The 21,881-nt window shown below is 44.8% G+C and overlaps 1 long non-coding RNA gene and 1 pseudogene across 1 annotated transcript; one reads left to right on the top strand and one right to left on the bottom strand.

Moving 5' to 3' along the window:
* The first annotated feature begins 1,136 nt into the window (after nucleotides 1–1,136).
* LOC115896976 lies at nucleotides 1,137–10,659 on the top strand. The gene is made up of 3 exons (XR_004056933.1): nucleotides 1,137–1,286; nucleotides 7,124–7,217; nucleotides 10,057–10,659. It is a non-coding gene; the product is annotated as an uncharacterized LOC115896976 (long non-coding RNA).
* Nucleotides 10,660–17,004: 6,345 nt separating this feature from the next.
* Nucleotides 17,005–17,807, bottom strand: LOC104657889 (annotated as a pseudogene).
* Between the last annotated feature and the right edge of the window lie 4,074 nt (nucleotides 17,808–21,881).

Here is a 21,881-nt window from a genome sequence, read left to right as displayed (position 1 = left end):
TGAATATCAGCCTGAGAACCTCCACAGCTGTTTTTCCTTCTACCATAGGAACATGGTGGTCACTCTATTAGCCTGGGTGCCAGAGAAAGGGCAATGCAGAACTGAGTCTTCTGCCAAACTGTGATGAATAGGGAGTGAGACTGAGAAACAAACCTTGTTTTTCAGTCACTGAGGTTTTGGGGTTGATACTGTTGCGCAGACTAGCCTATCCTGCCTGATAAACAAAGTACCACTCTCTGCCCCACCCTCTTCCTCTTGACCATAATACCGGGATTGTTTCAACCTGGGGAGAAAGGGCAGTATTTCTTATAAGAGAGAGAAGCCCCATCAAGCTCCTGGCGTGGCGTTGGCTTCATTGAGCAGTTGAGAACCTATGGGGAGGCGTTAAACCAGCTCATTTGGGTTGAATTTTGAAGACTGCCCAGGACCAGAAGCTAACTCTGGAAGCAGCTGTAGAGATTGACCTAGCACCCTGCTGGCATGCCCTGGGAGCCCAGGAGCTGGGGTGTGGGCTACCAGAGCTTCCTGAGAGCTTTGCCATACACGCCCTGGGTTGTTTGGCCCTTTGTATGTGAGCTGGTGGGACTCTGCCTGTGTGTTGAGACAGGAGGTAGAGAGGCAGGAAGAGGGAGATGATTTGTGATGTAGCCCTCCTAAAGTCAGCTAGGGCGACTAAGCATAGCCTGCCATCCTGGGTCACAGCCCTTCCTTCCTTCCTTCCTTCCTTCCTTCCTTCCTTCCTTCCTTCCTTCCTTCCTTCCTCTCTCCCTCCCTTCATCCCTTTCTTCCTTCCTTCCTTCCCCCTTTCCTCCCTCCCTCCCTTCCTTCCTTTCTTCCTTCCCTCTTTCCCCCTTTCCTTCCTTCCTTCTTTCCTTTTTTCCTTCCCTCTTTCCCCCCTTTTTTTTTTTTTTTTTTTTTTTTTTTTTTTTTTTTTTTTGAGACGGAGTCTCGCTCTGTCGCCCAGGCTGGAGTGCAGTGGCCGGATCTCAGCTCACTGCAAGCTCCTCCTCCCGGGTTTACGCCATTCTCCTGCCTCAGCCTCCCGAGTAGCTGGGACTACAGGCGCCCGCCACCTCGCCTGGCTAGTTTTTTGTATTTTTTAGTAGAGGCGGGGTTTCACCGTGTTAGCCAGGATGGTCTCGATCTCCTGACCTCGTGATCCACCCGTCTCGGCCTCCCAAAGTGCTGGGATTACAGGCTTGAGCCACCGTGCCCGGCTATTCAAGAACTATTATTTGAGGATGGACCACATCCCAGGCACTGTGCTATGTCCTGGAAACACATCGGTGAGTAAACCTATCATAGCTGTGACCATCCTGTAGCTTAAGTTCCCACAGAGATGAGGCCAGTGATGTCGGACACAGAGGAACCCAGCCACATTTTCAATGGTGGCTAAAGAATGCTCCTAATGACTGTGTAAACGGTGTGTCCTATCAGAACCATGGGGGTTCTTTTCTGTCCCAATGCCCCTCCATGTCCAGGTAATAAATATTTTCTCCCCTCAAGGGAATCACCTCTTGTCATCTTTGCTCTTCTGCTTGCAGTTTTCTTCGTGATCCTTCCTGGTAGTTACTTGAGGCTTTTTGCTATGCTGCCCTTTCCTTTAGTTCGTCTCAGTAGGTGGCCCATTTCTGACATTTCCCCACAGTCTCTTGGCTTCTGCCACATCCCATGTCCTCAGCCTCAGAGCCCCCTTGGACTTCCTTCCTCATTACAATCTAACAGAATTCACAGTCCTCTCCCCTGGCGATGGCTGCCTTCTGCTCTGCTCCACATGTGTTCAGCAGGGGAGCCGGGCCGTGGCAAGCCTCCCTTCAAAGCTGACATCCTACTTGTGTTACTAATCTGAATTATTAAGAAGACCTCTTTGACAGTCAGTGTCCAGCAGGAGCCTCCTAGAGGAGAGAGCAGCAGCGTCTGGGTCTGGCCCAAGTCTCACAGCTGGAAACAAGGGAGGATCTTACCTCTGCTCTTTCAGCATGGTCTAGAGTTTGATGCAATGTGTAACGTGAGCCTCCCAGTGTCCTACCAGCTCCCCAGAGGCTGCGGACACCTTGGTCATTTGGCTCCCTCTCATTCTCCTCTGCCAGTGCCACACCACTACCGCTAACAGGTGTTACCACGTAGAGGCAAGGACAGATGTCCTCGGCTTGAATTCTTGTTCTAGCACTTCTTAGCTGTGTGATCTTCACTGTAGTATTTAACTTCTCTGTGCCTAAATTTTTCTTCTGTGAAATGTACATGAAGTAGTACCTAGTTCACAGGGTGCTGATGATAAGAGGACCCACATAAAGTGCTTATCCCTGGGTCTGTATCTGGGTTCTGGCAGCAGGTTAGCCGTAGCCCCTGGAGGGCACTTTCCATGCCCAGGCTCTCACTCATGAGCATGTACACATCCCAAGCATTGTGCTGGGTCACTCACGAGTCACCTTACATAATCAACCACTCCACCACAATGTGTTCATTGTGCATTGCGAAAGCATTTCAAGACTTCACTCTTGAATGTTTTGTTTTAATGTGACATTAGGTGACACTTTGCTTCATTTTGCAAAGAAATGTAAAACCTGCCTAGTCAGGTTGGAGGTGGAACTCTGTTCATTGATAATATCAATCAATTTCATGAATTTGTTATTATCTACCACAGAATAAGTACGTATAAATAACAAGCCATTGTCTACAACTTCAAATGCAGAAATAATTTTTAAAAATCAGGTTTCTAACGTGCTTACTGATCCTAATATCATAGAAAATAATAAAGGTCTATTAATTTATAATATCTTTTACTTGTTAGTAGTTGTTGTTTGTCTTGATTTAGGAAAGATAAGAGCCTAAGTTATTGATGCTTTCAAACTTTAAGAAAAATATTTTCTGGAAAGGACTTGTGGCATCTGACATTGATGGGGTTCAACATGCTACACCCAAAGATGGTACTTTCACATATTGAATATTTTAAGTCGAGGGAATTTGAAAAAAGTTGCAGAAGCAGAAAGTTCTCTCTGGCCTTCCCTGCCCTTCCTCCCTGAAGGATTTTCTGACCTTCCCTTGGAGCAGGTCATAAGACTCTTGTGTAAGAGATATCCTCCCTATACCAGGGGAAAGGAACAGCCTCATCTCTGAAGACACAGGTACACAGAGAGGAATCTGAACAAACAGGCCTTGCTAAGTCCCCCTCCATCACCCAGTTTATTACATTAAATCCTACCCTTTTTGCCTTATCGTATTTCTCCACAAGTGTCCTCTCTTTATCAAACCTAGCTTAAAAATACACAGATTTAACTGTTTCTTTGGATCTTCATTTCCTTATGAAGACTTCTGTGTCATGTAAAACTTAAACAAATGTACATGCATTTCTCTCTCTCTCTTTTTTTTTCTTTTTTTTTTGAGACAGGGTCTTGCTCTGTTGCCTAGGCTGTAGTGCAATGGCATGAAAACAGCTCACTACAGCCTCTATCTCCCTGGCTCAAGTGACTCTCCTGCCTCAGCCTCCTGAGTAGCCAGGAGCACACGTGTGCATCACGCCTGGCTATTTTTTTTTTGAGACGGAGTCTCACTCTGTCACCCAGGCTGGAGTGCAGTGACATGATCTTGGCTCACTGCAACTTCCACCTTCCAGGTTCAAGGGATTCTCCTGCCTCAGCCTCCTGAGTAGCTACGATTACAGGTACCTGCCACCATGGCCAGCTAATTTTTGTATTTTTAGTAGACTCAGGGTTTTACCATGTTGGCCAGGCTGGTCTTGAACTCCTGACTTCAAGCGATCTGCCTGCCTTGGCCTCCCCAAGTGCTGGGATTACAGCTGTGAGCCACCATGACACTTGGCTAATTTTTAAATTTTTTGTGGAAATGGGGTCTTCCTGTGTTGCCCAGGCTGGTCTTAAACTGTGGGGCTCAAGCAATACCTCCTACCTCAGCCTCCCAAAGTGCTGGGATTATAGGTATGAGCCACCACATCCAGCTGCATTTCTCTTTTTAATCTCTTTATTGTTTAGGGATCTCAGGTATTTTTCCTCCCCTACATCTTTGAGAACTTCCATAATACTAGATTTATAACCTGATTTTCTGGTAAAAGGCATCTCAACAAGTATCAGAGAACTATCCAAAGTTGATGCATATTTATCTGAACTCCTTTAAGTCAAATCTCTTATCACCATTGAAATCTAGTTTTTTATATATAGAAAGTATATATGTTATATAAATATATGTTTTATATATGTGTTGTATATGTTATATAAATATATGCTTTATATATACATATAAAAAGTATAAAACATTATATATATTATATATACACACACACATATATAAAACTTGGGTGTATTTACTTATAAACAACACTAAACAGAGTTTCTGCTGACAGACCTGTCAAAGGCTGGCTTCCTGAACATTACCACCAGAGCCCTTTGATAAGCAAAGCAGAGTATTATTTACCATAGTACAGAAGAGCAAACACCATCTAGGCAGAGCTTTGGCAATGACTCAGAGGAGAATGGTGATATCTGAATTTCTTGAAAATTGGAAGTTTGTTAACAGTTAAGATCAGTGGAAAGAGGAAGGTAGGGATTCTGGGAGGAGGGATACAAAAAATCTTAGAGTGAAATGATCTGTTGATGCTTTCCTTTGAAGGGTTGAGGAATCTTTTGTGAAGTTCGGGCAGGAGTCCTGCAAAAGCAAAGTCGTGTTAATGTAGACAGTGAGAAGTGCTTTCAGCTCTTGGTGTCCAGGCTGAGTGTGGAGTAGATGGTCTTGATTCTCACACCTAGGAAAAGATCTCCTTCCCTGGGGCTGGGGTCCTGGGCACTTCTTTTATCACAGGCTTCAAGTTGCAGGTGTGTTTTGATTGGGTTGGACTAATGCTGTTTTGCTTTGGGCTGGTCTATTGCCACCATGAACAAAATCAAGCTTCTGCTGTAAGGAAGAAAGAGGGAATGAATGGCCATTAATCAGGCAACTAGTGGTGTCTGTCATTGTGAATAGGTGGGGAGAAAATTGACCCACAGAGAGGTCCTGCCTGTTAGAGGCCATGTATCCTCTGGGGCCTGGCTGTGGTAAGGCTCTGCCTTGGCACCGCTGCTGTCTTTTCCCTAAGCCCAGTGTGCTGACTTCCAGGATCACATTCTGCTGAGTTGTAGCCTCTTATCAGCAGGCATGCCCTGTCAAGATGATTACTGTGGCAGGATACGTTGGCTTGCCCTCAGGTCAGTCCAGCCTGGTGCTGGTGGGTTTCTTCATCTCATTGCATTGACCTCATCTCATACCACCTTCTTCTGCTCTCCCCACACTCCAGCCACATTGCATTCTTGTGCCTCTGACACTTTGGCTCAGTTCTGCCTCAGGGCTTTTGCACTCATTGTGCATCTGGCTGGGAACGCCCTGGCTAGGGTTGTCTGCAGGACTCCCATCGCTCAGGTTCCAGCCCTGCTGCCTCCTCTTCAGAGGGGCCTTTCCTAACTGCCCTTTTAAAAGTGGCCTCTGCCCCCAGAACATTCCACTCATCACCATTCTTTGCATCAATCCCTCTCTGAGATTATATTGTTTACCACTTACTAATTTGTCTCCACATTAACTGGAATAGAAGCTCTGTGGGAGTCAGATCTTGTCTGTTTGCTTCACAATTGTAGCCTCAGCTCCTAGAAAGGGCCTGTGGGGGGTCTGTCCCACAGACCCTGGCCCAACAATGGATGAATAACGTATGTTGACACAGATATTATGCTTGTCAGTCCAGCTGAGGGTCTGGGCCACTACAGACTCCAAGGAGAGTGCTGTAAAGAGTTGCAGTCAGGGCCCCTGGCCCCCATGACTAGCTGGCCCTGCTAGCATTTATTCAGCACACATTAAATGACAAAGGCTTTGAGTCAACACCATTAGAGGGTAATCAACCTGGTTGCCTTCCCCCCAAGAGAGCTATCCTGCCTGTGAATGATCAAAGGTTAGTTTTAGGACCACATGAGTAAACAAGTTATTTAGATAAACTCCCCTAAATTCCTATGCATCTACTCTAAGTTATTTACACAAGGTAAGGATTAGTTTGCTTTCAGCCATAACCCTATCCTGAGACTTTTGCAAAAACCTTCCAGCATTCCAAGAAGATTTGTGTCTATAAATACAACTTCATCTTAAAAATTTTCCCACTAGCCTGACTGAACTCCCACAAGGGCCCAGGATATAGGCATGATGAAATATTTTAAAATAATATCAGCTAACTTTTTGATTGTTTATATTGTACCAGGCACTGTTCCTAAGACCCTAAATGTGTTATTAGCTCATTTAATCCTAACACACTTTATTGTTTCAGTTTTACTGAGACACAAAGAAGTTAAATGGGATCATAGACTTAGGAAGTAGCAAAAGTAGCATAAATTAAGTGTACAATAAATATTTATTAAAATGTTTATTAAAATTCCTTTATTTTTGTTCCTGACATCCCTGTCCAGGCAACTTCGTTTGTTTGATAGCACATAACAATCTCCTGGCGCAGGTATCTTGCAAAGTCTAATGCTTTCTCTGTCTGTGCCTTCTTAATTTTCCAAGAATACTAGTTCACATTTCCTTCTAAAGTTTCAACACACAACAATAGCATGAATATCACACAGCTGAAGACTATTTGACAGAATTATCCACAACAAGTCCATTAACACTGCATCTTAATTTAATTTTATTTTTTTGAGACAGAGTCTCGCTCTGTCACCCAGGCTGTAGTGTAGTGGTGAATCTCAGCTCACTGCAACCTCTGCCTCCTGAGTTCAAGTGATTCTTCTGCCTCAGCCTCCCGAGTAGCTAGGATTACAGGTGCCTGCCACCACCTCCAGCTAATTTTTGTAGTTTTAGTAGAAATGGGGTTTCACCATGTTGGCCAGGCTGGTCTCAAACTCCTGACCTCAATTGCCTCAGCCTCCCAAAGTGCTGGGATTACAGGCATGAGCCCGCATGCCCGGCCTTGCATCTTACTTTTTTTTGAGACGGAGTCTTGCTCTGTCACCCAGGCTGGAGTGCAGTGGCCGGATCTCAGCTCACTGCAAGCTCCGCCTCCCGGGTTCCCGCCATTCTCCTGCCTCAGCCTCCCGAGTAGCTGGGACTACAGCTGCCCGCCATCGCGCCCGGCTAATGTTTTGTATTTTTTTTTTAGTAGAGACGGGGTTTCACCGTGTTAGCCAGGATGGTCTCGATCTCCTGACCTTGTGAACTGCTCGTCTCGGCCTCCCAAAGTGCTGGGATTACAGGTATGAGCCACCGCGCCCGGCCTACATCTTACTTTAATTTGATGTATGATACACATCACACACACAAGATCTTCGATTAGATTATAAATGCTTATCCTCGAAATTCATCTGTATTAGAAGATATTACCTGGGACTTTCCACTCCATTCTCAACATCCCGGCCAAGTGAATATCTATCTACAAACACACCATCCTGTGATCAGGTCTCATCCTACTTCCCCTTATCAGTGTGACCTTAATTCAGGCATGGTCCCACCGTGCTGCTGCTCTCCCAAGCCTCTGTCTGCCCATGGGGGTGCTATTTCCCTTGGAAGTTCCCTTTGCCGTTCTCTGGCCTTTTTCATGGCAGTCCCACTGCCTGGAGGCCACCCTGCCTGCACGCCCACCTGCTTCCACATGTTTGGAAGTGCTTATTCACTTAGCAGGAGACAATAAGTATTCATCACTTTATTCTACAACTATTCACTGATGCCCAGTGCCCGTTATACAGCAGGCCTAAGTGTTAAGAAAGCATAAATGAGAAAAACAGACATGGTCTTTGCCTCCTGAAACAAAATCTCCTGAGGGACAAAGCTATTAATCAAAGAATCAACTGAATAGTGAGTATGATGAAGGAGTTACTGGATGTTATGAGAGTATATAATGGTGGCCTGATCTAGTCTAGAAGAGTTAGGCAAGGCTTCTTGGACCTTCTAGCTGAGATCTGAGGATGATTTGCGGTGAACTAAGTGAAGATGGGGGAGGGAGTTCTAGGCAAAGGCAAGAATGAGTGCAAAGGCCCTGAGGTGAAGAGAGCACACGACCTTCCAAGAAGTAATAAGTAGCCAGAGTAACTGGGCTTAGGGAGCAAGGAGAAGAGCCCTGAGAAGTGAAGTGGGCAGGAACTACACTGAGCAGGGCCTTGGGGTCTATGCTGCCACTACCACTGGGAAAGTTTTGGAAGGATATGGGCAGAAGAGACAAGATCTAATTTATGTTAATGGCTAAAGTGTGGAGAATAGATTAGATGACTCCAGGTTTTTTGCTATGCTAGAAACAGAGGAGAGCTGTTTGGGGAGCCATTTAAGTAGACATGGTGAGTAGGCAGATGCATGTACATATTTAGAGAGACCTGGGTTGAATTAGCTGTGAATTTTGAGATGGTGATTGAAATCATGGGTGGTTGGAATTGCCAAGGGAGATATAAAGATCAGGAAGAGAAGGGGGACTAGAACCAGTCTTTGATGGATTATGACCTTTAAAGTCTGAGTAGAGGGGGACTTGTCTGCAGAGGAGATTGAGGAGGAACAGCCAGGTAGGTGGAAAGGCAGGAGAGTGTAGTATACTAGAGGCTGAATTAGGAATCTTTCAAATGCACATTACTGAAATCCATCTTCAATTGATGTAAGCAAAAAAGAGTAATTTATTGGCTCTTATAGCCTGAAATCAGGACTGGTCAGACATGCCTGGGTTCAAGTGCTCAAACATCCAGCTCCTTGGGAAATGGCCTCTCCCCCCATCTCTCAGTTCTGTCTTCTGAATGGACTTCTGTGCCAAGTGGATCTTCCCATGTGGTGGCCTGATTGGGTCGCCAGCAGAGGCTTCAGGTTTACATCCTACCCAAAGTAAAAAATGTCCTTCTTCCGTTGCTTCCAGCAACCACACCAGGTATGACTATTGTTAGCCTGACGTAGGCTAGATGCCCAACTCTGAGCTAGAGGTTGACATCAGCTCTACCCACACTTCACATGGACTGAAAGTTGGAAAAGGGATGGTTCCTCAAAAGAAAATCAGGGTGCTGTTACCTGAAGAAACTGAGAAGTCAGGCAGGCAAGATCCCAGATGTCTATACAGATGCCAAAGTGATAAGAATTCTAAGAGGGAAAGTATATTTAAGAGTATGAAATACCGTTAAGGCCTAGTGCGGTGACTCACGCCTGTAGTCCCAGCACTTTGGGAGGCTGAGGTGGGTGGATCATGAGGTCAGGAGTTCAAGGCCAGCCTAGCCAAGATGGTGAAACCCAATCCCTACTAAAAATACAAAAATTAGCCATGGTGGCAGGGCGTGGTGGCAGGCGCTGGTAATCCCTGCTGCTCGGGAGGCTGAGACAGGAGAATCGCTTGAATCTGGATGGCAGAGGTTGCGGTGAGCCAAGATCACACCACTGTACTCCAACGGTGGTGACAGAGTGAGGCTCGGTCTCAAAAAAAAAAAAAAAAAAAAAAAGGAAGAAAGAAAGAAGGAAATACCGTTAGGAGACCAAGAACGATAAGAACAGGGGTTTAGCCACCCGCAAATCACTAGTGCCCTCAGACCCGCACAAATAGCTCCATCACAAAGTGGGATGTGGTGGAAAACAAAATACAAGTTGAAATGGTCACATGAACCCAGGAGAGGAAAATCATTTAGGACTGAAACAATCACGGAAAGCTTCATGTCAGAAGTAGCATTTCACTTGGGTTCTAAAGGACGGGTGATATTTTTAAAACAAAGGCCAGAGAAGTGGAGGAAGGGAGGGCACCCAGCTGACTATAGCATGAGCAAAAGGGCAATGGCAGAGATGTTTGGGGTGTGTTCACCAAGAGGTGAACAGTTCATGCTTGGTCTGACGGCTAGGGGCCAAATGTGAGTGCTGGCTAAGGAGAAGGGACTTTCTCTGTTCAATTTACAAATGAGTCAGCTGTAATCTACCGTCCCTTAGGTTATCCGCCTGAATATGTAAATAAGGGATAACTGTCACTAGAATGAAACTGACACCTAGAAAAGTGCCTCCCTATAATCTTGCCTTTCCATGTAAGGGCTCCCTGGCGTGTTTCACAGGTGAACTCTACAGCAAATGCGTTCTTCTGTCTCCTTTCAGCCTTGGTCTTTCCTCTGACCCTGAGCGGCCTGGCTTGCAGTGCTGAGGCACCTTCCGGCTGCTGAGAATTGGACCACTCTGTCGTCTTGCTGACTGCGGCAGAGGAACACCCAGGGTCTGACAATCACCTCTACGAGAGCAGCTTGGATGTTTCTCAGCTTTCACTTGACTTTATTATCCCTTCACTTACAAAATAGATATATATTTTAGAAACAGAGTCTCCCTCACTGTGTTGCCCAGGTTGGACTCAAACTTCTGGGCTCAAGTGATCCTCCCACCTCAGCCTTCCAAGTGGCTGGATTACAAGCATGTGCCACCACATCCTGCTCATCCTGTCAGTTTTTAGCCCAGAAAGCTGGCACTAAAAGGGATGGTAGATTTGAGGGATTTTTAGATGGAAGACAATTTAGATGACTCTGCACTGTATTATAATCAAATATCCTGCAACTTTTATTCCTAGAAGAAACTTGTGCATCCTGAATCTCTAACCCCTGGGAGTACATTTTTTCCCCCAGCACCTTACCTAGGAATGGTTACTAGGGTTAAGGGTTCTCAGTCTTGGTGGCCAAAGGCCAACACCTGTTCATTTATCTCCTATCTTGTACTCAGTCTCCTAGGACTCTTCTGCAACTTGGACCCTGGTGGGCCAAGTGCATTTGCCCAGAGAGAAAAATTGCACAAATTAGAACTCTGGATTGATAGTTCACTTACATACCTCCACTTGGGGATCCTCAGCACAGCTTAAATAGTAATGTATTTAATGGGGGTCATCAAGGGCATTGGAGTAGGGACATGCAATGAACAGAACCGCTTTTGGAGAAGACTGCACTTGGCAGTGGTTCCCTAATAGATTTGCGAGAGCAGAGGTGGGAAATGGCAAATTGTTAGGAAACTGATAATGGGCCCAGGGAGAAAAACTTTGAACCAAAGAAACTGAGCTAGATATGGAAAGGCGGGGATGGGTTTAGAAACACTTCTTCAGAGGAGAACCATGCTTTAAAAAGGAGAAAGAAAGGGAAGGGAAGGGGAGGGGAGGGGAGGGGAGGGGAGGGGAGGGGAGGGAAAAAGGAAGGTGGGATTGGGGGAAGAAGGAAAGGGAGAAAGGAAAGAAGGAAAGGAGGACATGGAAATCGCTGTAGGCCAGGAACAGAATGAGGAGGTTCAGTATGATGAGGAGGGCCTGGGAAACCTGTGGCCCCCCAGGACACAGATTCTGAGCTGGCAACGGGAGCTGAGCTGAGAACAGAACTGAGCTCACTCCAGGAGCCCAGAACAGGGAGTGTGAATGTGGGGCCAGGCCTCTGCTCTTCATTAGTAACTAGAGCTGTAAGAGCTGTCCCTGACTGTGGAAAGAGGATCCTTGTCCAGAGATCCGGGAGGAAGTAGACCACGGCATGAAGGGGGACCCAGCTCTGTGCTGGGCAGCTTCTTAACTGAAGACTCCAGCTACCCATTGCAGTGCATGAGCGTCTGTCTGCTGGGGAGGGGCACTGATACACCTGCTCCACCAATAATGCCCCATCACAGTGCCCTTGAGCCAGGCTCCTCAGGAAATCTCTTGTCTGAGACTTCCCATCTCTTCACCCTACACTGAGGGGCTCCATGTCCTGCCATTCTATCTCATTCCCCTCCATGGAACTAGGAAGAGCTTTGCTGAAGTTCCTGGAGTGTGGAGGGTTGCCTCATTTATCCCATCTCAGAGCCAGACAGTTGACACCATCAGAGTGACTGGGCCTCTTTGGTTGTGTCGACCCCTCTTTGCCATGCGTAGTACCCCCCTCCCCCCGCCTGTTATTGTGCCAGCCCCAGCAGGGCAATGCTTTGCCCCAGGAAAGGGGAAGCCTTTTCCATAGAGCTGCTTTCCAGCAAAACTTGAACCCTCCTGAGTGAAAGCCCAATGACCACGCAGCCCATGAGGGCTGGGACCCAGCATGTGGGACAGGGATTCGTGGTGTGTGCCCAGGGCCTTTGGTGCCAGAGGGAAGGGTGATGAGGCTGTAGCATTCCTGTTCCCGCTCCTGGGAGAAGGACTGGGGAGGACTCCCTGTGATGGGTTTCTGAATGGGTACCAGAAACAAACAAGCACATCCTTCCACAAGCCGTGGTAATTAGAAGGGAATAATAACGATAGTGAAGTTACCTTTCTCCATTCATTCCGCAAGCATGTTTCTGAGTGTTTATTTCTGGTGCAGAGCTATTTTAGGGGCCGGGGAGAGCATGTGAGGAAGAGGAAAGGGAATTGGTCCAACCCGCCAGCTTGAGAGGGCAGAGGCTGGTGGGGGATGGGCAGTATTAGTGTTTGGTCTGTGGAAGATGAAACGCAGCTCTGCTCTGTGGGCGGGTCTTTGATCTTCCAGTAACTGCTAGAGTAGCAATTAGCATCCTTAATGCTGAGGGGAGTCTCTGAGAAGCCCTTTAGCCTGCTGATCTCAGTTAGTAGATCCGGAAGTGTGGGTGCCTGTGAGAGTGTGTGTGTGTGTGTGTGTGTGTGTGTGTGTGTGACAGAGAGAGAGAGAGAGAGAGAGAGAGAGAGAGAGAAGGTTGATTAGATGTTTGATGTTTCTTCCACAATATAGTTTTTCATATTTGAGAATGATGTGACACTTTCCAAATAAAATTCAGTTTTGTTGTAGAAAATCTAATAATCTAAGCACTTATACTGAAAAGTCACAAAGTCCTAAATTTACAGAAAAACAGGACTCGTAAAACTTATAACACTAAGTAAAATTGTATGCTCCAGAGCCCCTTTCAGACTTCTGGTCAGGGACAAGTCTTCCTTTGTAGCCCCATGGTTCCATCAGCCCTGCGGCTGAGCTCTAGAAGCTGGCTGAATTTAAGTTTCTGCTGGGCCACTTTGTGGACCCCATTTCAGTGACTTCACCTTTTTGAACCTCAGTTTTACATCTATGAGATGGAGATAACCCGTAGCACAGGGCTAAACTCTCTCATCGGGTTCTTTCTTTTCCTTTACTGTTTTAAAAATGAGAATTAAATGAAATCATTTCTGTAAAGTACTGAGCCCACACAATAGTTGACACACAGTTGGTTTTAGTGGATTATTATTATTAGAAAAGATGAGAAATAAAGTCTTAGAAGGGAGGTATTAAAAGGGAAGCCCTTTTTTCTCTTCAACAGCTGCTGAATAGGGTGGGGAAATTGGAAGCCAAAAAATTTTAAAACTTAATTTAACTTGAAAATTTAAATAAAAAATTAGCGAGGTGTGGTGATGTGCACCTGTAGTCTCAGCTACTCAGGAGGCTGAGGCAGGAGGATAAAGAAATTAATGTTCACACCAGTACTATAATATAGACAAAATAGAAGTGCCCGTGATGCATAGCTGGAGAAAGGGAAAGACCATGTCTGTGTAGGGAAGGGGGCTGGAAAAAGAGGAGGCAGGAGAGCAACACAGGGGCTGGGGGGAGAAGGGGGAAGAGAGGCATCCCCATGGGTGCCCCAACACCTAATGCTGTGCAATTTTGACCCTCAGCCCACATGCCCTCCCCTCTACCTGCCCTGCCTTGGCTGGACCCGGACAGACCAAGGAGAGGGCTGAAGCCTTTCTAGCCCTATCCAACCCAGGCCAGGAGACTTTCCCTACAGTTCACCTGCTCCCTGTGCCATTCTCATTTCCACAGCCACAGCTCTCAACCCACACTGAGCTGGGGGCCCCGCTGGCTTTCCTGAGTCCCTCCACCCATCTGCCCTAGCCCACGATGAATAGCCGCCCTGCTGCAGGACTGGTGTTCCCTCTGCTTTATTACATTGTATGTTTTAATTTAATGAATTGACTATTTTTTTAAAATGACAAAACATTTCAAACATAAAACTACCCACTGTCAACATTTAACAAATGTTAGCGTTCTGTCATATTTACTTCAGATTTTTTTTTAATTTTAATTTTAATTTTAGACAGGATCTTCCTCTGTCTCCCAGGCTGGAATGCAGTGGTGTAATCATAACTCACCGTAACTATGAACTCCTGGGCTCGAGTGATGCTCCTGCCTCAGCCTCCCGAGTAACTGGGACTACAGCTGCATGCCACCATGCCCTGTAGGATTTTTTAAAAGATATTAAAAAGTTACAGATAGAATTTGAATCTTCTCTTTGTTCCACCCCAGAGCTAACTATTCTCTTGAAGTTGGTTCTTATTTCTTTTTCATGCTTTTGAATTTTATGGCATATGTATGGATCCACAAACAATATTGCCTGTAGTGCTGTTTGGGGTAGTTAAAATGTTTGAATAAATAGTATGTTGCTGTTTTTATTCAATGGTGTGTTTTCAAGACTTATCCTATTTTGATGCTTGTGGAACTAGCTCATTCACATGTAAATCACTATGTAGTTTCCATCTAGGAATGTATCATAATTATGTTTCAGTCCCCAATTGATGAATATTTAGGTTGCTTCACTATTTTTCTATGACAGTATGACTAAAATATTCTTGTGTAGTTCTTCTTGTGCACTTGTATCATAGTATTTCTAATCTGTGTAGGGTGTACAAACTTCAACTTTCTGGGTACTACCACATTGCTCTCCAAAATGGTTACCCGTCTACCAGGACTGAATGAGAAGTCTAATTCCCTCACAACCTTGCCAATACTTAGTAATGTATGATGAACAATTTGCCACTGTTTTACTTTGCATTTCTGTGATTAGTATTGAAGGTGAGCATCTCTTTAAGTGTTTTTCAGCCTTTCAGGTTTTCATCTTCTGTGAATTGTTTGCTTGGTTTTTCTTCGGGGTTTACTTTATCCTATTTATTTGTAGGAGCTCTTCAAGCACTCTGGGCAGTGATGCTTTGTTGGTTACATGGCTATCTTAGGAACACTTGGCAAGAGCAGGGTTAATGTTCTTGATGGCAGACCTGAATTCACTAGTTGGTTCTTTTATATAACAGTGAGATATAAATTAAAACAGGGTACAAATATTAACTTAAAGATTTTTCAAGCAAGTCTTTTTTGTTTTCCAACCAAGGTAATATTAGATCAAAATAACTGTTAACTATGCTGTTTTTTCAGTTTCTGCTGCTGAAGTTACTTCTTGTATTTCAAAAGTCTGCATAGTTAAGAGCCAGCCCTCCATTCTGCCCCATCTTGAGAAAGGTGGACTCAAAGGCTGTCATTCTGTGGACATAAACTTGCAACTGTTTCCTAGTTAGGGAAGGTGTCCTAACTCCCTTTTTATAAACTAGAATAATTGGCAAAGCTGGAATGCAACTGTAACTTGTTCTTTTGTTATTAGGGACACCAAGAAATGGGCTTTTCTCTTCTCTAATAATATAAACATTATAAAGAAGCCAGCATACACCACATTTCTGAATCAAGAGTAAACTTGAAAATTACATGCTTTGTAATTTCCCTTCAGCCATCTGCCACTGCTCATGAGCCCTCATATAGCTTTATCTTGGGTCACTTCTCTTTCCACACAAAGTGGATGCTGATGTGCATTATCTCAATCTATTCATCAGAGAGATTTCCCCTCACCACTCTTCCTGAGACACTTTGAGTTGGGCTGCTTTATGGAAACATTCCATTTTCAACTTGTAACAACTTATAAAGCCACTCCACCCATGAACCAAGCTCTTGTGCCCTCTGGATTCTCTTGAGCCTGATCCCAAATATACCATTTTCATTTTACAATGGCTTGTTCAAGACCCATGCAGTTTAGGCCTTGTTGAGTCTGGCATTGTCTAGCTTCCACCAGAGCCTAGAAGCATGTCAGGAACTGCTTTTCAAATGGTCTATGGTTCTCTGCTGTAGAGTGCAGGGTCTTGCACCAGAACCCTAAATGTCTTCTATTAGCACTTGCGAGAGGCTCCACAGATTGTCTTCCTCCACCATAGATACCTCTAAGTGCTGAGAGATCTTTTCGTCATGTGGCCCAAGTGGCAAGGCTGCTCGTGCTGAAGCCTGGGCCTGCTACAGGCACTTTCAGTCTTGTTATTAAAGCTAGCAGACTTTCATGTCACCTAACAGCACCTTCAGATTCTGTTTTGACAGGGAGCAGGAAAATTAACATAGCCCTGGACAAAACTATAAATCTATATTTTTGTCTGTCCCATGCGAATACAAACTGCCTCTGATCCTCCTTCATGCCAGACCAGTGACCTCATACCACGTCCTGAAGCTGTGTTCATCTGCTCTAGCAAAGACACCACATCTGGTACAGAAGCTGCAGTTGGGGGTCCTACTTGGTTAAGTTATAGCAGTTAACCACTAAGGACCTTCATCCGTTCAATTTGTATGGGGGATAATCTATTGAATTAAAAGGGGATATATAACAAAGACTAGCACTCTTGAGTCCCCCAAGTCTTTAAGGGTGACAATAATCTCTGCCACCCCCTCCAGGGCTGATACTGTTTAGATTTTCTGTCTTGGTCAGAAAACAGTTTCAAGGGCATCTACTTGGCTTTTCCTACTTCAAGTTCTTATGTTATAAGTCAGAAAAACAAATGTGAGCTTTCTGCAACTCCTAAGTATGCCTACTCCAAATACGCATTTAGGAACCAAGGAAACGACCATGAGATGGGTCTGTGCATGTGTGAAACCTGCTGTGAGATGGCACTAGGTGAGAACTCCATTGACTATCTAACCACCATTTACCGCTACTCCAATGGGAGGGCCATGGTGGTACTTTGAGTCGTTCCCTTCCCCTAATATATGTTTATCTGAGCAAGCAACCATAGGATGTCTTGGGAAAGACTGGGAGAATCAATACAGTATATTCTTGCCATGGTGGTGCAGAGCCCAACTTCTTGGAGACTCAGCTTCTCCTTTAGTCAGTGGGTTCTGGTTAGAGAACCAGTTCTGGCCTGGGCACTGAGCAGGAGATCATGTTTCTCCATTGGGCTTGCTGACCCCAGGCTTCTGCTCCTCTATTCTTTTTTTTTTTTTAAGGAAAATTTGTATTTTAATTGTTTTTATGTACAGAAAACTCAACGGTGTACATTTAACCCAGTTTAGTGGCAAGTTCTTTAGCCTCTGCCTTTTCGAGCTTGGCGATACGAGCCAAAGACTTGGGACCCAAGACATTGCCGCCCCAGTGACGGCGGATCTCATCGTATCTGTTGTTGTAATTGGTCCTGATAGCTTCCACCAGCTTAGCCAAAGCACCTTTGTCTTCCGAGTTCACTGGTGTGAAGGCGACAGTGGTGCAGGTCTTCCTGTGGTCTAGATGTCCCAGTCTTGCCTTCCCCTTGATAATGCAGTAAGGGACCCCCATTTTATGACATAGGGCAGGCAAGAAGACAACCAGCTCAATGGGATCCACATTGTGTGCAATCACCACCAGCTGAGCTTTCTTGTTCTCCACCAAGGTGGTGACGGTGTTAACTCCTGCTCGAAGGACAGGTGGTCTCTTAGTGGGGACGTCCCCTTTGCCAGCAGCTTTCTTCTCGACCCGAGCCAACAGCCTTTGCTTCTTCTCTTGCTTTGTCTCTGGTCTGTATTTGTGGGCCAGCTTAAGCAGCTGAGCAGCTGTTTGGCAGTCCAGGGCCTGTGTGAACTGGTTAATAGCAGGAGGCACTTTCAGCCGCTTATAGAGGATGGTTCTCTGCCGCTGCAACCTGATATAGCGAGGCCATTTCACAAAGCGGGTGAGGTCTCTTTTGGACTGGATGTCCTGTCCAATGCCAAAATTCTTAGGTCTTTTCTCAAACAGGGGATTCACCACTTTCTTGGCCTCCTGCTTTTTCACGACAGCAGGGGCCGGAGCCACCTTCTTTCCCTTGGCCTTCTTTCCTTTTGGCATCTTGGGCAGTGGGAGGAGAGAGCTCTGCTCCTCTATTCTTAATCTCTCTCTCTCATTCTTTTTTTTTTTTTTTTTTTTGAGATGGAGTCCTTCTACTTGCTCTGTTGCCCAGGCTAGAGTGCAGTGGCACAATCTTGGCTAACTGCAACCTCTGCCTCCTGGGTTCAAGTGATTCTCATGCCTCAGTCTCCCGAGTAGCTGGGACTACAGGCATGCCACCATGCCTGGCTAATTTTTTAAAAAAATATTTTTGGTAGAGATGGGGTTTTACCATGTTTCCCAGACTAGTCTCGAACTCCTGGGCTCAAGTGATCCTCCTGCCTCGGCCTCCCATATTCTTGATCTCTTTTAAGTATACCTTTGTTAGTTGCCCATCTGTGTTGCCCTAAGAACACCAGGTTCCTTGAGCTATCTTCATAGACCCCTGTGGATCTATGCTGCCATTGCATCCTTGCTGTCTGTTATTGAAGTGACGCCCATCTTATGTTTGATGGTTAGATGTTGCCATTTGGCCTTTGCTCCTCTGGGATACCACTGCTTCCAATGCTTTCAGGGAGCTGAGATATGAATTGGCATCTTCTGTTTTCCAATGTCATCTACAAAGAACATGCATCTTGAGCTTTTCAGTGATTTTGGTGTTCCCTCACCAGTGCACTCTTTCTTACCTTGGAAACTAGACTGTCCTCCAGGCAGGACTGACCCCATAGTGGTCAGCCAGTAAGATTAGACCCATTCTAGCATGTCTTCTTCTCTGAGCCTTTTGATCCCTTTCTCCACAGTTTGCCACTACAGTAATCACATCTCAACTTTGTTGAATGTAAGCTATCACTTTTTCTAAGATTTTAAGAAGAATCTAAGCAGAGTATTAAAACTGTCACCTAGGGCCCTTGGGAGGATGTTAAATTTTGTTAAAGATTATGGCAGAGTGTCCTCATATCAGTAAACTCCCCCTTATTTAACTTGAGGTTTCACTCACCTTGATCTGGTACCCAGAGAATCCTCTCCTTGCATGTCCTCCTCACTCTTGCCAAACCACCCCCATTCCTGTTTTTCTTGTTAGCCAGGTCCTACAGCAATCTTGACATCATCTCTCTCCTCCCTTAGCAGGCTCTCTTCCTGCATTTTGGTTATGCTGAGATTTGATCCTAAGTATGAAGGTGGTGGCCATGGAAACAGCAGATCCTGGAGGTCAAGCTCCTGCTTCATTTGATGCCTCTAAATAGTTTTCAGGAAAGTAGTGAAGGGGGACTTTTTTTGTCAGCTCCAGAAGTTTCAGAAGAAACTGGAGATCTAAGGTTCTCGTTTGAATCTACCCAAATATCTCATCCCAGCTCTCAGGATCCCTCTCATTCCCCATGGGGACCCTGACTTTGACATAGGAGACGGACCTAGGCTGAGAATTCAGTCTTCTCTGAAGTTCTGCCATTCATCTGATTAAGCCTTGTGCCCATCTTTTGGTTGTCCTCTGCCCTCTGACTGCAGGAGATTAGAGTCTCTTTAAAACCTGTTAAGAAGCCCCCTAATTCTCACACTTTGCTTTCATCTCTTGGTTAATAAATCTGAGTCTGTCATTTTCTTTCATCCTTCAATCAGTGGTACTTAGCAACAGCCACTAAATTCCACAGTCCTTTTAATAATCGCTTCCCTCATCTCTCCCAATGCCTGGGACATTGCACCAGCTAGTGTGTCTGTGACCGCCCCTATTCATCCTATCCTAGTTCATTGCAGGGGAAAGTGTTAGCTGATTGCTTTCCATATTACCCTTAAAATCTATTTAAGCATTATAATCATATTTACTGTATAGACCTTTTTTGATTGTTCTATTACCTCAGTTCCTGGATCTGCATGCCCCGCTCTTCCTCACAGCAGTTTATTTCCTTCCGTAAGGGTAATACTTTACTGTGAACTCAGCTGTGATCGAGTTTTCTGTGGAAGCCTCATTTGAGCTATGTTTCCTTTATGTCTTCCTCTGCAGAGAATCTAGGATTCTTGTCTGTTCTGGACCAGTTTTGTTAAATCCTATATCGTGCTGGTATCACAGCTTAGATACCACAGACAAAGGCTCAGGTTTAGTGACAATTCACAGGTGATTCTCTTCGCCCAGTGCCCAGGAGATGCACTCTCGGGCTTACGGGAGGAGCTGGCCAGGGTCCTACCTCACAGATGGCAAAAAATAATGCTGTTCCCATGCCTCGCCTCTGAATAGCTGAAGCCTCAATTCTTCTGTTCCTCTAAAGACATTAAAATATTAACCTCAAGCCCCGAAGGCCCACGCCTGGGTCTGTTGGCTGTGTAGTCCCAACACTTCTGTTCTTGCCATTTTAGGTTTTGGTGCCTGCTTCTTTCCCAGCTCCTGGAAAATTTCCTTTCTTTAGTTTGAGTTCAACTCTAGTAAGTAAATCAGTTTGCTTTATTTTATCCCACAATTTTAGGTGTTTTTAGTGGGAAAGTGGCCTGAACTTGTCAGCTCCATCTACCACATTTACTGGAAATTATACAAATTTATTTTCAGAAAGCATGCTAGTTAGTCCACGGCAGTCAGAGAGGATTTTATGGAAAAATTCAACAGATGATAACTTCAGGTATTATAGCCACAAATGCAGGGAAGTTTTTCTTTAAGCTTGGAATGGGATTTCCGTTACTCTGCAGTCAATATGTGACCATTATATTTTCCTTTATGGTGGAAGGAACCACCGTTTCTAATGGAAACAGTTGGTGTTCATATATTTCTTATTCCTAAAGGTCACAGGATCATTAATGTGACAACATTATCTTGCTAGAAGTGACTGTTCAAGCAACAGTAATATGTTGAGCCATTGCCTGGTGATTAGGAGAAACTTCAAAGTGATAAAATACAGAAAATGAATATATAAATAGAAGTAGTTGAAAATTTCCAGATAATCTTGATAAATGGAGCAAGGGAAAAAATAGGTGCATTTCACTTAGATTTCAGAGAGAGGATTTTTGGGTTGCATTTGAGTATTCAACTTAAATCTGCCTCCAGGCACTAGAAAATAGTGGAGCTGACATCTACACAGCAGATCACAATGGATTTCACTACCCTGACAGCAAGACAGAGGTCATATATATATGTAGATATATATTTTTTCTTTTCTGTCAGAGATATTCCCAGCGCATAAGGCAAGTGAAGGCACATTTTCACTCATCTGTTGGCAGATATGTCTACAGTTGCCATCCTTTCCAGCCTGCTTCCTGCACATGGCATAATTAAAGGGCCCATGAGCTAAAGGCTGGACCACAATATGCCTAGAGGGGTCCAGAGAGACAGTGTAAGTCAGCAATGCTTAAAAACAGGAAGAAAAAAACTGTCATGCAAAGACACACTGAGAGCAGAGCTGTGGCTAAAATGATTGCATGTGAGGCAGGAGCTGAGGGCGGGCATCCAAGAGAACTGTATTTGATCTTCATTTTAAAATATCAGATGTGTAGTGTTAGGGTTGAGGAGCTAAAAATAGGCAGCACTCCATATAACCCACTCCCTCCAATTTCTTATAATTAATTCTCAAACAGCTTGTATTTCCCTACCATCATGCATTAAGAGGTACATTAAGGACAGTATTTGAAAATGTCCCAGAAATAAAATACAAATTTTAAGTTGTAGGCTTATATGAGTAATACTGATATCTATTCTATTTTTTTTTCTTTTTGAGACGGAGTTTCACTCTTGTTGCCCAGGTCGGAGTGTAATGGCACTATCTCAGTTCACCACAACCTCCGCCTCCAGGGTTCAAACGATTCTCCTGCCTCAGCCTCCCGAGTAGCTGAAATTACAGGCGTGAGCCACCACATCCGGCTAATTTTGTATTTTTCAGTAGAGACGGGGTTTCTCCATGTTGGTCAGGCTGGTCGCGAACTCCTGACCTCAGATGATCCACCCACCTTGGCCTCCCAAAGTGCTGCGATTACATATGTCAAAGAATATTTGTCATGTCATGCTTTCAAAAAGTATTTACGTTTTTAATTTTTTTCTATTTTTTCATCTTTTAAAATTTATGCTTTCTCAGGTTGAATAAAAAAGTATTTAGATATGATATTCCAGGTACCTCTATCATGGG

Source organism: Rhinopithecus roxellana, chromosome 4 (assembly GCF_007565055.1).
Source record: "Rhinopithecus roxellana isolate Shanxi Qingling chromosome 4, ASM756505v1, whole genome shotgun sequence".
In the NCBI taxonomy this organism is placed as follows: domain Eukaryota; kingdom Metazoa; phylum Chordata; class Mammalia; order Primates; family Cercopithecidae; genus Rhinopithecus; species Rhinopithecus roxellana.
Note: the sequence above shows the minus strand (reverse complement) of the source record. Positions and strands in the feature narration are given on the sequence as shown.